The sequence below is a fragment of the Pseudophryne corroboree genome, chromosome 5 (genome assembly GCF_028390025.1).
Source record: "Pseudophryne corroboree isolate aPseCor3 chromosome 5, aPseCor3.hap2, whole genome shotgun sequence".
NCBI classification, from domain to species: Eukaryota; Metazoa; Chordata; class Amphibia; order Anura; family Myobatrachidae; genus Pseudophryne; species Pseudophryne corroboree.
Genome location: NC_086448.1, coordinates 484,722,530 through 484,738,181, shown reverse-complemented (window position 1 = coordinate 484,738,181; position 15,652 = coordinate 484,722,530). Strand labels below are relative to the sequence as shown.

Here is a 15,652-nt window from a genome sequence, read left to right as displayed (position 1 = left end):
CCCTGATAATTCGAATCTGTCTTAGAGAAAATTGCATACGATGAACAAGGGTGAGATCTGGACACAGTGAAGTAATCAGAATGAGTGAAAGTGGTGATCCTGCTATTAGTGTTATCTCACAGGGAATGCAGTCTTCCTACTGCACTGGGTATTCCCTAGAGGTCGCCCAACTAGGTACTGACCTAGCCCACCTCCGTTTAGCTTCCAAGATCGGACGAGATTGGGCGTGAGCGTAGAAACAGAAAATGGGTTGCCTTCTGAGAAGGGAGTGGAAGAAAAATATGGGGGGAAAAAGAGAAGGATAGATCTTAGGAGCGTGAATCTGCTGTCCTCGTTAGACGGGAGAAACGTGTCTCCTGGGGGACACGTTCACCAGAATCATGGATGAGAGTTCACGGAAAAAAGAAATGGATGAAAAAAGAAAGAGAGAGATAGAGGGGATTGCATTGGTGTGGAAATCAGTGTGATGAATATTGCGATATTGAGCAAGAACCAATCATGCCGTATATATGAAAAAGTTAGAGAATATTAATAATGAGGATATTCGAGCAGGAGGAAATAAGATATTAAAGGGCCCCCTGCATGTAATTGCAGTACCAGCGAAGGACTTGGTGCAAGATCGCACACCACTACTGGTCCTGACTGTGTACCTTAAATTGTACAGTGGGGCGCCAGTGATAATGAAGACTCTAATAATCAATTTTCAACACAATAGGTCATACATCCAAAAACATATTTGGTTATACTAATTTCAGTCTTTAGAACCATATGCAATTTGTCAGAGAAAGATGACATACACAGGACTCAACAGGGTTATAACAGAGTGAAACCATGAAAAAACACACAGTTTGAGATATTTGAAACAGATTTGACTGCGGTACCACACAAAAAATATATATATTCCTGAGGATACCTGCATTCATTAAATGAGGGGTTTTACCTGCATCTAACAGTATAAAGATGAAACATCAGAGCTGGTATTGGTAGGGCAAATCATTGTTACAAATCACTTTATGCTTAGTTATAATGCCCCTAGAAAAATCCAATGGCAATGTGCAAAACAGAATCTCACTTAAGCTAGTGATAATTTAAATTAGAGCCAAAACAACAGTTAGTTACTACAGGTGAATGTCAAATATAACCCATGCAGTCTTCAGGTAGGAGAGGGGCCCGCAGGAAAGAGGGGAAAATGCGTTTCACGCGGTCACGGGTTTGTTCACTTCCATGGAGCAGCTGGTGTATGCTTAGTTAACCAGAACATCAATCTGACACATTCGATCAGCAAAGATAGGGTTGCTTTGTCACAACTGAGGGCCTGAGCTGACGGGAGGCAGCCTCAGTTGTAGGGGCTGAGATGTACCGGAACCTGGGAGGTTGTATCAGACCCCTGGACATGTAAGTAACATGAATAATAACTGCCCGAAGGCGTGACCACGGCAACTTGGATAAAAGTCAATGATGTTTATTATGACAACTCCGCAACACAGCAGCAGTAAACGAAAACGTAAAAGTCAGCAAAGAATAAATACAGTTCCTGGGTACTACAGGATGGCAGGAGCCACAGGGCACTGGTAGTGTGAGATAGTTCTTATGATCTTCTAGATGGAAAGTCCTTACCAGGCCCGACTGTAGCAATGGAGATAACCCAGGATTGTGCCAGCTGGTGTTCCAGGAAAAGCTGGGTTGCTGAAGATAAAACAGCTGCTGTGGATACTGGCTGGAACCAGACTGTTGTTAGCACGGAGTGGATACTGGCTGGAACCAGTTAAATAATAAATGAACTTGGGAGCGATGAAATATGAACTGAAATGTAGAACTTGAGAGCGGAGAAATAATAATACCGGTGGAGAGTGGTAAAGTGTAGAAAGGACACCGGCCCTTTAAGGGAAGCTGTACTCTGCTGGAAGCTGAGCTGGAAGCAGGTAATGTTGTAGCTGGAAACAGATGAATCCACAATGGATTGGAGAGTCAGGCTACACCGCAGGTGGAATGCTGGTGCGGGTCTCTATGGTGGAAGTCTTGAGACAGGAGCTGGAACCTGGAAGACAATCACAGGAGAGAGACAAACAGGAACTAGGTTTGACAACCAAAGCACTGACGCCTTCCTTGCTCAGGCACAGTGTAATTATACCTGCAGCAAGGAAGGGATTGGCTAGGCAATTATGCAGATTATCAATACTGAGAACAGATTGGTGGAAATGATCAGCTGACAGAATCCAAGATGGCTGCGCCCATGCAGACACTTGGAGGGAAGTTTGGTTTGTAATCCATGTGGTAATGAAAACAGTAATGGCGGCGCCGGCCACCGGAGACAGGAGGCGCCAGGCTGACAGATGCACATCCAACCACGCGGACACAGCGGAGGCCGCGGCTGACGTAATCGCCACTCAGACACTCTGCATGCAGAAGTTCAGGGACGGCGGCGGAGGCCGCGGGAGACGCCATGCCAGGTGTAATATGGCGTTTACTGTGACAGCGTCCCAGAGTGACAGGAGAGGATACAGGAATGTACACATCAGGATAACAGATGGGATCCGGTCCTGGAGCGCTGAGCCAGCCTTAGGAGGCATCTGATGGGTAAGAAATGGCGTCCAGATACCCGGATCGTGACATGCTTTTCTCGATCTACAGATTTACAAGGCGTGTGATGGCACTATTGCTACAGAGCTCTATCGAAAAGAGACCGCCACGAACAGTATCCTCCTCCAAACCAGCGCACACTTTCCCCCCACTATAGAGAACATCCCCAAAGGGGAAAATTTGAGACTGAGGCGTAATTGTTCGGAGGTAGGTAGCTACAAGATGAAAAGTCATGACTTGATCAATCGCCTTGCAGAGAGGGGCTATAGTAAACGCTCTCTCAAGAGGGCCCGCAAAGGCACTCCAGACCAACAGAGATGGTTTGATCTCACAACATCAGCCCAAGGCCAAGACGGACGAGACCAAGATTAGGTTCATTGGAACCTTCTGTCCCGAATGGAAACTCCTGAAACAAGCGATTGAGAAGCACTTACCCATTCTGCAATCAGATGCAGACCTAGCACCGTTCATAGATTCCAAAGTCAACATGAGTTGGCGCAGGTCCATGAACATCAAGGACCACTTGGTGAGAAGTCACTTTGTGAAAAATACTCCAACACAAAGAAAGACAACAGACTTCATGATAAGCAATGCATCTGAACGAAGTAGAATAATGGGTTCCTTTCCCTGCAGAAAATGCAAAGCGTGCCCTCATATCTCGAAAACCAATTCGGTGGTGGACAAATATGGTGAAAACATACTGATCAAGCAGTTTTTCAACTGCGATACACAAGCACTCATTTACTGTATAACGTGCAGCTGTGAGATCAAGTACATAGGAATGACAACCCGCAAATTAAAAGAGAGAACTTTGGAACATCTGGGTTCCTGCCGTAATGCCGTCACAGATCTAGCTCTCATGAAGAAAATCACCACGGTGGCCAGACACTACAACACCTATCACCAAAACTGTCCAAAAGATCTGAAAGTATTTGGGTTGGAGCAAATTCACCTAGGAGTGAGAGGTGGTGACCTCACCAGAGAACTACTAAAGAAAGAGAGTGAGTGGATCTTCAGGCTGGGGGGTTTGAGACCTGATGGCCTCAACAAAAATATCAATTATAGTGTTTTTTTGTAGACCCCTTTTTCTTCGGTAATACAACCAGTACATAGTTACGTTCCTGAATAGTACTAATCAATTTGGTCATGTCTCTTTTCCTTCTCTTTTTTTCTTTTCCAAAACCCTTTCCCCCCCTTCCCCTCCTTCCCCTCCCCCCTCCTTCCCCCCCTCCCCCTCCCTCCCTTCACCATTTTATAATTTCACACAACACTTCACCCTTTTCACCACTTTTCAACCCATTATCGGGTTCACTTTCACATTATTCACCCACCAGATTCCTGGTCATGTCACTTGCTCACCCACTCAACTGCTCCCACAGTGGCTCCTTCACCAGTAACTTGTTGACACTTATTCCCTCTTTATATATTTTAACCTTCCTCTTTCTCCTTGTAGCGCTTTCACACTTTGCACTACACGCCTCCACAATAAGTATTTACCCCATGGGAAGTATGATATCCCCCTAACATCACTTAGCTCAGTCTATCACCTTCCCATTCACAAGACTCAGATTCGTATCTGTTTCAACCATCCATTCATTATTAACCTTTTAATTCCTTTCATCTCCTTCACTTTACCTTTCCATGCATTTCCATGGCTCATTTTATTTTATTTTATTTCAACACCTGCCCACTAATTTTAATCTGTCACATGTTTTTAATTCAATAACCCATTCAATTAATTTTTAAGAATTTTTATTTATTTATAATAACTCTATTCATAATAACCTTGCTTTCTTATCTAATTATAAAATATAAAAACTTTGATATTGTCCACACTAAGTTTCCTGAGCACTCACTCCTGGGTAGTGCTGCCGCTCAATACCCCTCCTAAACTAGGCTGAGGGGCATCATATTCACATCTGACAGACGATTTAATTCCCCCTTTGGGTGTCACTATCAGAAATGAAAACCTCGCCCACAGTATCCTGGCAACACACCGTGATTATACAGGGGCGGAAGTTCATATGTACACTTCCGCCCTCACAGTATACTTGAGGCCATGTGTTGCCGGTCGTATCCTGGCAACAGTGTGACATCACCTGAGGGCGGAAGTTGAAAGTATCACTTCCACCCTTGTTTCACTCATACGATGCCGCACAGTCAATCCCGCATTCGGCCGCTGATCTCACCACAGGTAAACACGGGCAAGATAGCGTCCGCCCACCTGTCAATCTACCTGCCCACCTCTCACCATTTAGCAGCTGTCCCAGTGTGATACAGCCATTGGGCTTGCTTATTTTAATCCCGCCCTCAGCCACAATCATTGGCCGTTAGCTAATGGAAGGGGCTTTAAATATCTGGTTAACTCAGCATACACCAGCTGCTCCATGGAAGTAAACAAGCCCGTGACCGGGTGAAACGCGTTTTCCCCTCTTTCCTGCGGGCCCCTCTCCTACCTGAAGACTGCATGGGTAATATTTGATATTCACCTGTAGTAACTAACTGTTGTTTTGGCTCTAATTTAAATTATCACTAGCTTAAGTGAGATTCTGTTTTGCACATTGCCATTGGATTTTTCTAGGGGCATTATAACTAAGCATAAAGTGATTTGTAACAATGATTTGCCCTACCAATACCAGCTCTGATGTTTCATCTTTATACTGTTAGATGCAGGTAAAACCCCTCATTTAATGAATGCAGGTATCCTCAGGTATATATATATTTTTTGTGTGGTTCCGCAGTCAAATCTGTTTCAAATATCTCAAACTGTGTGTTTTTTCATGGTTTCACTCTGTTATAACCCTGTTGAGTCCTGTGTATGTCATCTTTCTCTGACAAATTGCATATGGTTCTAAAGACTGAAATTAGTATAACCAAATATGTTTTTGGATGTATGACCTATTGTGTTGAAAATTGATTATTAGAGTCTTCATTATCACTGGCGCCCCACTGTACAATTTAAGGTACACAGTCAGGACCAGTAGTGGTGTGCGATCTTGCACCAAGTCCTTCGCCGGTACTGTGATTACACGCAGGAGGTCCTTTAACATCTTATTTCCTCCTGCTCGAATATCCTCATTATTAATATTCTCTAACTTTTTCATATATACGGCATGATTGGTTCTTGCTCAATATCGCAATATTCATCACAGTGATTTCCACACCAATGCAATCCCCCCTCTCTCTCTCTTTCTTTTTTCATCCATTTCTTTTTTCCGTGAACTCTCATCCATGATTCTGGTGAACGTGTCCCCCAGGAGACACGTTTCTCCCATCTAACGAGGACAGCAGATTCACGCTCCTAAGATCTATCCTTCTCTATTTTCCCCCTTAATTTTCTTCCACTCCCTTCTCAGAAGGCAACCCATTTTCTGTTTCAGTGCACTCTCATTAGTGGCACAGGGCAAATCTTCCTACGACCATACCCCTACGCTCACGCCCAATCTCGTCCGATCTTGGAAGCTAAACGGAGGTGGGCTAGGTCAGTACCTAGTTGGGTGACCGCTAGGGAATACCCAGTGCAGTAGGAAGACTGTATTCCCTGTGAGATAACACTAACAGCAGGATCACCACTTTCACTCATTCTGATTACTTCACTGTGTCCAGATCTCACCCTTGTTCATCGTATGCAATTTTCTCTAAGACGGATTCGAATTATCAGGGCTTGATCTCAGTCAGGGGGTGTTCCCTCGCTTGAAATCATCCCTATTTAAGGCTTTATCAATACAAACACAGTTTGTACAGATCTTTGGCAGACGGAAGCAGCATGGTATGTAGCTATCTTCCAATATGCATTTATCCAAGCATAAACAAGATCTGAACATTCCGAAATTTCTTTAGGGAATACTTGTCTCATTTTTGGAATGCCAATATTCATTTATGTTAAATTTCATTACTGATTTTTGTTTTGTGCTGAGTTGCCATTTATTTTAAGAGCAGAAATAAAGAATTGATTATTTATTATACACATCACTAATCATTAGACACTTCGATACAACAAGAGTGCGCCCTAACAAGAGTCATACTTTTTCTTTCTTTGTCACACCACTCCTAGATGGGCCAGGTGTTTGTGTCGGCCACTTAGGTCGCTTAGCTTAGCCACACAGCTACCTCATTACACCTCTTTTTTTCTTTGCATCATGTGCTGTTTGGGGACTATTTTTTAAATCTGCCATCCTATCTGACACTGCAGTGCCACTCCTAGATGGGCCAGGTGTTTGTGTCAGCCACTTGGGTCACTTAGCTTAGCCATCCAGCGACCTCTGTGCAAATTTTAGGACTAAAAATAATATTTTGAGGTGTGAGGTGTTCAGAATAGACTGGAAATGAGTGGAAATTATGGTTATTGAGGTTAACAATACTATGGGATCAAAATTACCCCCAAATTATTTGATTTAAGCTGTTTTTGAGGGGTTTTTGTAAAAAACCACCCAAATCCAAAACACACCCGAATCCGACAAAAAATTTTCAGGGAAGTTTTTCCAAAACGCGTCCGAATCCAAAACACGGCCGTGGAACCCAATCCAAAACCAAAACACAAAACCTGAAAAATTTCTGGTGCACATCACTAGTTAAAACACGCATTTACTAACATTTAAAAATTTATTGAAAAACTCATCTGCTAGTAAATGTGTGTTTTAACCCTGGAAGCCCATTATCGATTAAAATCGATTTAAAAATCGATCTAACATTGAACTAAAAATTAAATAAAAAATGAATCAACCTTTAGTAAATATACCCCTTGGTGTTTATTGTGACTAGTTGTTCTAGTTTAATTTATTTTTTTATTTTTATGTGTTTATTTTATAGCTGATTTAGAGAACTTATATTAAGTAAATCTCTAATAAATATATTATTTTATCTTTATCTGTCTCCTGTCTGCATGATCTGACCCAGAAGTTCTGTGTAATGCTCTGTGAGTTAGACTCTAAAACTTCGGATCTTCACATACTTTACTATTTAAAATGTAGATGAAAGTTCCATGGAACAACACCATTTACTTTTCAGGAGTTTTTTACAGTATGTGCTGTACTATCATTTTAAAATATCCTTATGTGGCTGCTGCTGGTACTGTAATGTATAACACCTGTATGAGCAGAATAACAATGTCCTCTTAAATGTTCTAATATTCCCTTGGAAGGCAGATGTAAAAACTTTCTTTTAGAACTTTCTTTTTTTCTTTAATAATTTAAATAACCTTCAGAATCATATTATGTATTTACGGATTTCCTTTATTTGAATATGTCCCCCTGCGCAGATTGCATTTGATGCTCATCTGCATTAAATATCTTGTGGTATTGGTCTGGGCAACTAGAGACTAATGGTGTGATTTGAATGGATAATCTCAATGGTATTCTCTAAACTCTGGTGAATGTTAGAATGTCTGTCTGGCAAGTATGGACAGGGGCCTGTACATGCATAGGTGAAAGAGACATGGACATGCACCATGGGGTATATTTCATGAATCTTAGGGATGTAGGCTTGTTGGAAAACCCCATCTAAGCATGCTGGCTGAGCAGAGTGTAATGAGATGTACCTGCTCGGTGATGCATCCAGATGGCTGAACTGGCATATCAAGCCATCGGACCTTCTTGCATTTTCCTGAAGTGCAAGCTGGCCAATCCAGCAGTGCTGTCAAAAGTAAAGTTGTGGAACATCATTTTAGGCTACATCATTGTTAAACAGAACTTTCAGAATGGTGTTACTTTGCATTCAACCTGAAAAATAGTACTGCTTCAAACAATGTAATAAGAAGTTTCAAGCACACTCATAATTGATATATAGATAATTAATCAGAAAAAGCAAAACTGTGGTTTTTCTGTTCCTGCTTATTTACCTCTCATTATATTAATTATGTGACTGTTGACATACTGTAGAATAGAAACCATCTTAAAATACTGAGCACTGTCCTGTTAGGTTAGGTTGCCAGGGGTCAACCTTAGTTCTATGCATCCACATTGTAATTGCGGACACATCTAGAGGCCCTGTACTGGAAGGCCCCCAACATGTGAGGAGATGGATGCAGATATGGCTGCGTATTCAGTAATCTGCGTCCATCTCTGAATAATGTCCTAAATTACTTAGATGCAATCAATTTTTTAATTACAAAATATATGGAATATTATTCAATAGTAACTTCCGTAGATGCAGACTAAACTTACACATATACTACATAGAGTACTTAGTACACATATACTACCTAGAGTACCTAATATTAGTCTTTTGTACAATTCCAGTATTTTAGGAAAAATCTAGCACATATACAGTGGGATGTGATTACCCCTTAGATCAAGTGCCTCAGTGCACCAATACTGGAACATGATGTATTTTCTTGCTTTTTCTATATCCAGATGATATAGAGCTGTATGATAACACTCCTATAAGATAAACACAGTTTATTTATCAAACTTTGAATTAGCACATAGAACTAGATGAATTACTAATAAAATATTGGGAATTGACTAGTGATGAGCGGGTTCGGTTCCTCGGAAACCGAACCCCCCCGAACTTCACCCATTTTACGCGGTTCCGAGGCGGACTCGAATCTTCCCGCCTTGCTCGGTTAACCCGAGTGCGCCCGAACGTCATCATCCCGCTGTCGGATTCTCGCGAGATTCGTATTCTATATAAGGAGCCGCGCATCGCTGACATTTTCACTCGTGCATTGGAGATGATAGGTAGAGGACGTGTGCAGCGTTCTCTCAGTTGTGTTCAGTGTGCTGCAAATATCTGTGCTCAGTGTGCTGCAAATATCTGCTCAGTGTGCTTGCAAATATCTGTGCTCAGTGTGCTGAAAATATCTACGTTCTCTGCCTGAAAAATGCTCCATATCTGTGCTGCATTGTAGTATATAGTAGGAGAACAGTGCAGAATTTTGCTGACCAGTGACCACCAGTATTATATCAGTACGGTACAGTAGTCCACTGCTCTACCTACCTCTGTGTCGTCAAGTATACTATCCATCCATACCTGTGGTGCATTAAAGTTTTGCACAGTATATATAGTAGGAGGACAGTGCATAATTTTGCTGACCACCAGTATATAATATAAAGCAGTACAGTACAGTAGTCCACTGCTCTACCTACCTATGTGTCATTAAGTATACTATCCATCCATACCTGTGGTGCATTTAAGTTTTGCGCAGTATATATAGTAGGAGGACAGTGCATAATTTTGCTGACCACCAGTATATAATATATAGCAGTACGGTACAGTAGTCCACTGCTCTACCTACCTCTGTGTCATCAAGTAAGCTATCCATCCATACCTGTGGTGCATTTAAGTTTTGCACAATATATATAGTAGGAGGACAGTGCAGAATTTTGCTGACCACCAGTATATAATATATAGCAGTACAGTACAGTAGTCAACTGCTGTACCTACCTCTGTGTCGTCAAGTATACTATCCATCCATACCTGTGGTGCATTTTAGCATTTTAGTTTTTGTGCACAGTATATATAGTAGGAGGACAGTACAGAATTTAGATGACCACCAGTATATAATTTATAGCAGTACGGTACAGTAGTCCACTGCTCTACCTACCTCTGTTTCCTCAAGAATACTAACCATCCATACCTGTAGTGCATTTAAGTTTCACGCAGTATATATAGTAGGAGGACAGTGCATAATTTTGCTGACCACAAGTATATAATATATAGCAGTACTGTACAATAGTACACTGCTCTACCTACCTCTGTGTCATCAAGTATACTATCCATCCATACCTGTGGTGCATTTTAGTTGTTGTGTGCAGTATATATAGTAGGAGGACAGTGCAGAATTTTGCTGACAACCAGTATATAATATATAGCAGTACGGTACAGTAGTCCACTGCTCTACCTACCTCTGTGTCATCAAGTATACTACCCATCCATACCTGTTAATGCATTTTAGTTGTTGTGCGCAGTATATATAGTAGGAGGACTGTGAATAATTATGCTGACCAACGGTATATAATACATAGCAGTATGGTGCAGTAGTCCACTGCTCTACCTACCTCTGTGTCGTCAAGTATACTATCCATCCATACCTGTGGTTCATTTTAATTGTTGTGCGCAGTATATATAGTAGGAGGACAGTGCAGAATTTTGCTGACCACCAGTATATAATTAATAGCAGTACGGTACATTAGTCCACTGCTCTACCTAACTCTGTGTCGTCAAGTATACTATCCATCCATACTTGTAATGCATTATAGTTATTGTGCGCAGTATACATAGTAGGACGACAGTGCAGAATTTTGCTGACCACCAGTATATAATATATAGCTTTACGGTACAGTAGTACACTGCTATACCTAACTCTGTGTCATCAAGAATACTGTCCAACCATACCTGTGGTGCATTTAAGTTGTTGTGCGCAGTATATATAGTAGGAGGAATGTACAGAATTTTGCTGACCACCAGTATATAATATATAGCAGTATGGTACAGTAGTTCACTGCTCTACCTACCTCTGTGTCATCAAGAATACTATCCATCCATACCTGTGGTGCATTTAAGTATTGCGCAGTATATATAATAGGAGGACAGTGCATAATTTTGCTGACCACCAGTATATAATATATAGCAGTACGGTACAGTAGTCCACTGCTCTACCTACCTCTGTGTCGTCAAGTATACTATCCATCCATACCTGTGGTGCATTTTAATTGTTGTGCGCAGTATATATAGTAGGAGGACAGTGCAGAATTTTGCTTACCACCAGTATATCATATATAGCAGTACGGTACAGTAGCCCACTGCTCTACCTACCTCTGTGTCATCAAGTATACTATCCATCAATACCTGTGGATGCATTTTAGTTGTTGTGCACAGTATATATAGTAGGAGGACTGTGCATAATTTTGCTGACCACCAGTATATAATATATAGCAGTTCAGTACAGTGGTTAACTGCTAAACCTACCTCTGTGTCGTCATGTATACTATCCATCCATACCTGAGGTTCATTTTAGTTTTTGTGCACAGTATATATAGTAGGAGGACAGTGCATAATTTTGCTGACCACCAGTATATAATATATAGCAGTACGGTACAGTAGTCCACTGCTCTACCTACCTCTGTGTCATCAAGTATACTATCCATCCACACCTGTGGTTCATTTTAGTTGTTGTGCGCAGTATATATAGTAGGAGGACAGTGCATAATTTTGCTGACCAGCAGTATATAATATAGAGCAGTACGGTACAGTAGTCCACTTCTCTATCTACCTCTGTGTTGTCAAGTATACTATCCATCCATACCTGTGGTGCATTTAAGTTTTGCGCAGTATATATATAGTAGGAGGACAGTGCAGAATTTTGCTGACCACCTGTATATAATATATAGCAGTACGGTACAGTAGTCCACTGCTCTACCTACCTCTGTGTTGTCAAGTATACTATCCATTCATACCTGTGGTGCATTTAAGTTTTGCGCAGTATATATATTGTAGGAGGACAGTGCAGAATTTTGCTGACCACCTGTATATAATATATAGCAGTACGGTACAGTAGTCCACTGCTCTACCTACCTCTGTGTCGTCAAGTGTACTAACCATCCATATCTGTAGTGCATTTTAGTTGTTGTGCGCAGTTTATATAGTAGGAGGACAGTGCAGAATTTTGCTGACCACCAGTATATAATATATAGCAGTACGGTACAGAAGTCCACTGCTCTACCTACCTCTGTGTTGTCAAGTATACTATCCATCCATACCTGTTGTGCATTTTAGTTGTTGTGCGCAGTATATATAGTAGGAGGACAGTGCAGAATTTTGCTGACCACCAGTATATAATATATAGCAGTACGGTACAGTAGTCCACTGCTCTACCTACCTCTTTGTCGTCAAGTATACTATCCATCCATACCTGTGATGCATTTTAGTTATTGTGTGCAGTATATATAGTAGGAGGACAGTGCAGAATGCTGACCACCAGTATATAATATATAGCAGTACGGTACAGTAGTCCACTGCTCTACCTACCTCTGTGTTGTCAAGTATACTATCCATCCAAACCTGTGGTGCATTTAAGTTTTGCACAGTATATATAGTAGGAGGACAGTGCAGAATTTTGCTGACCACCAGTATATAATATATAGCAGTACTGTACAATAGTACACTGCTCTACCTACCTCTGTGTCATCAAGTATACTATCCATCCATACCTGTGGTGCATTTTAGTTGTTGTGTGCAGTATATATAGTAGGAGGACAGTGCAGAATTTTGCTGACAACCAGTATATAATATATAGCAGTACGGTACAGTAGTCCACTGCTCTACCTACCTCTGTGTCATCAAGTATACTACCCATCCATACCTGTTAATGCATTTTAGTTGTTGTGCGCAGTATATATAGTAGGAGGACTGTGAATAATTATGCTGACCAACGGTATATAATACATAGCAGTATGGTGCAGTAGTCCACTGCTCTACCTACCTCTGTGTCGTCAAGTATACTATCCATCCATACCTGTGGTTCATTTTAATTGTTGTGCGCAGTATATATAGTAGGATGACAGTGCAGAATTTTGCTGACCACCAGTATATAATTAATAGCAGTACGGTACATTAGTCCACTGCTCTACCTAACTCTGTGTCGTCAAGTATACTATCCATCCATACTTGTAATGCATTATAGTTATTGTGCGCAGTATACATAGTAGGAGGACAGTGCAGAATGCTGACCACCAGTATATAATATATAGCAGTACGGTACAGTAGTCCACTGCTCTACCTACCTCTGTGTTGTCAAGTATACTATCCATCCAAACCTGTGGTGCATTTAAGTTTTGCACAGTATATATAGTAGGAGGACAGTGCAGAATTTTGCTGACCACCAGTATATAATATATAGCAGTACTGTACAATAGTACACTGCTCTACCTACCTCTGTGTCATCAAGTATACTATCCATCCATACCTGTGGTGCATTTTAGTTGTTGTGTGCAGTATATATAGTAGGAGGACAGTGCAGAATTTTGCTGACAACCAGTATATAATATATAGCAGTACGGTACAGTAGTCCACTGCTCTACCTACCTCTGTGTCATCAAGTATACTACCCATCCATACCTGTTAATGCATTTTAGTTGTTGTGCGCAGTATATATAGTAGGAGGACTGTGAATAATTATGCTGACCAACGGTATATAATACATAGCAGTATGGTGCAGTAGTCCACTGCTCTACCTACCTCTGTGTCGTCAAGTATACTATCCATCCATACCTGTGGTTCATTTTAATTGTTGTGCGCAGTATATATAGTAGGAGGACAGTGCAGAATTTTGCTGACCACCAGTATATAATTAATAGCAGTACGGTACATTAGTCCACTGCTCTACCTAACTCTGTGTCGTCAAGTATACTATCCATCCATACTTGTAATGCATTATAGTTATTGTGCGCAGTATACATAGTAGGACGACAGTGCAGAATTTTGCTGACCACCAGTATATAATATATAGCTTTACGGTACAGTAGTACACTGCTATACCTAACTCTGTGTCATCAAGAATACTGTCCAACCATACCTGTGGTGCATTTAAGTTGTTGTGCGCAGTATATATAGTAGGAGGAATGTACAGAATTTTGCTGACCACCAGTATATAATATATAGCAGTATGGTACAGTAGTTCACTGCTCTACCTACCTCTGTGTCATCAAGAATACTATCCATCCATACCTGTGGTGCATTTAAGTATTGCGCAGTATATATAATAGGAGGACAGTGCATAATTTTGCTGACCACCAGTATATAATATATAGCAGTACGGTACAGTAGTCCACTGCTCTACCTACCTCTGTGTCGTCAAGTATACTATCCATCCATACCTGTGGTGCATTTTAATTGTTGTGCGCAGTATATATAGTAGGAGGACAGTGCAGAATTTTGCTTACCACCAGTATATCATATATAGCAGTACGGTACAGTAGCCCACTGCTCTACCTACCTCTGTGTCATCAAGTATACTATCCATCAATACCTGTGGATGCATTTTAGTTGTTGTGCACAGTATATATAGTAGGAGGACTGTGCATAATTTTGCTGACCACCAGTATATAATATATAGCAGTTCGGTACAGTGGTTAACTGCTAAACCTACCTCTGTGTCGTCATGTATACTATCCATCCATACCTGAGGTTCATTTTAGTTTTTGTGCACAGTATATATAGTAGGAGGACAGTGCATAATTTTGCTGACCACCAGTATATAATATATAGCAGTACGGTACAGTAGTCCACTGCTCTACCTACCTCTGTGTCATCAAGTATACTATCCATCCACACCTGTGGTTCATTTTAGTTGTTGTGCGCAGTATATATAGTAGGAGGACAGTGCATAATTTTGCTGACCAGCAGTATATAATATAGAGCAGTACGGTACAGTAGTCCACTTCTCTATCTACCTCTGTGTTGTCAAGTATACTATCCATCCATACCTGTGGTGCATTTAAGTTTTGCGCAGTATATATATAGTAGGAGGACAGTGCAGAATTTTGCTGACCACCTGTATATAATATATAGCAGTACGGTACAGTAGTCCACTGCTCTACCTACCTCTGTGTTGTCAAGTATACTATCCATTCATACCTGTGGTGCATTTAAGTTTTGCGCAGTATATATATAGTAGGAGGACAGTGCAGAATTTTGCTGACCACCTGTATATAATATATAGCAGTACGGTACAGTAGTCCACTGCTCTACCTACCTCTGTGTCGTCAAGTGTACTAACCATCCATATCTGTAGTGCATTTTAGTTGTTGTGCGCAGTTTATATAGTAGGAGGACAGTGCAGAATTTTGCTGACCACCAGTATATAATATATAGCAGTACGGTACAGAAGTCCACTGCTCTACCTACCTCTGTGTTGTCAAGTATACTATCCATCCATACCTGTTGTGCATTTTAGTTGTTGTGCGCAGTATATATAGTAGGAGGACAGTGCAGAATTTTGCTGACCACCAGTATATAATATATAGCAGTACGGTACAGTAGTCCACTGCTCTACCTACCTCTTTGTCGTCAAGTATACTATCCATCCATACCTGTGATGCATTTTAGTTATTGTGTGCAGTATATATAGTAGGAG

At 41.1% G+C, this 15,652-nt stretch overlaps 1 protein-coding gene and 1 pseudogene across 2 annotated transcripts in view; both read left to right on the top strand.

Moving 5' to 3' along the window:
- Positions 1-15,652, top strand: part of LOC134927888 (cadherin-9-like) — a 372,116-nt gene that overhangs the window by 316,979 nt on the left and 39,485 nt on the right. The window lies entirely within an intron of this gene.
- Positions 5,992-6,110, top strand: LOC134931575 (5S ribosomal RNA; annotated as a pseudogene).